This window comes from Apteryx rowi, unplaced genomic scaffold (genome assembly GCF_003343035.1).
Source record: "Apteryx rowi isolate R43461 unplaced genomic scaffold, aptRow1 scaffold_13, whole genome shotgun sequence".
NCBI classification, from domain to species: domain Eukaryota; kingdom Metazoa; phylum Chordata; class Aves; order Apterygiformes; family Apterygidae; genus Apteryx; species Apteryx rowi.
The window spans coordinates 4,351,596-4,352,503 of record NW_020447530.1 but is presented as its reverse complement, the minus strand read 5'-3'; positions in this window follow the sequence as shown (position 1 = coordinate 4,352,503).

Below are 908 nucleotides of genomic sequence, written 5' to 3'. Positions count from 1 at the left end.
CAGTTACATATATTAACAAACTTTTCTCCCCTTGGGTGCTACTTTGCCCAACACAAAGAGACACCCCAGCAGGGCAAAGGGACAGTGTTTTGAAGCCCTGCTGGAGTTCTCCTTGTTGGGGTTGTGGGGTTGTTCAGTCTATTTTGTGTCTCCTCAGCGTGGGGACATCTCATAGCTCTTCATGCAGGGCCATCTCCCAGGAGCTGCCTTCTCCATGCCGTGTTTGTACGTCACCCCCAGTGTGCCTGGTTGGTGCTGCGTGTTAGCACCAGAGCAGTCCCCTCGGGAAGAGCCTGGAAAGCCTGGCTCTCGCTTCCAACCCCAGAGCCGGCTCTGCCCCGCGAGCAGGGCAACCTTCGGGAATGCTGGGGCTGACGGGGGCATCCTTCCTCCAGGCAACCCCAGCTTGTACCCCTCGAGTGTGACCAGACTGTGCCGTGCACAGCCCAGCCCGGCTCCGGTGGTGCTTGCCTCACCTCCAGGACGGGTCCGGGAGCCCGGCCGGGCAGGAAGGGGGGGGCGAGAGTTATCCTGGCTGCCGCGGAGGGAAGGGGAATGAGAAGGGAGAGCAGATCCAGCGGGTGGGTGGGAACCGAGGGCAGGCAGTGGGGATAATCCACAGGCCCGGCACCGGCCTCCCGCTCCGCGGCGGCGTGTAGGGGTTTCCCAGCAGCACGGCCCCGGCGGAGCCTCCCTGGGCCCGGCCGCCGGCGGGTGGTGCGAGCAAGGGAGGAACCAGGTCTCCCTCTCCATCCCTTTCTCCATGCAGCTGCTTTCCATTCCCCAGCGCTCCCTCCCCTCTCGTAAAGGGAGAGGCGCTTCCCGARTTTCCCCGTCCAAGCCGGCCTCGCCGACGGTCCGCTCGGACCCGGCGCGCCAGCGCGGCAGCCGCGGCACCTCCCGCCCGG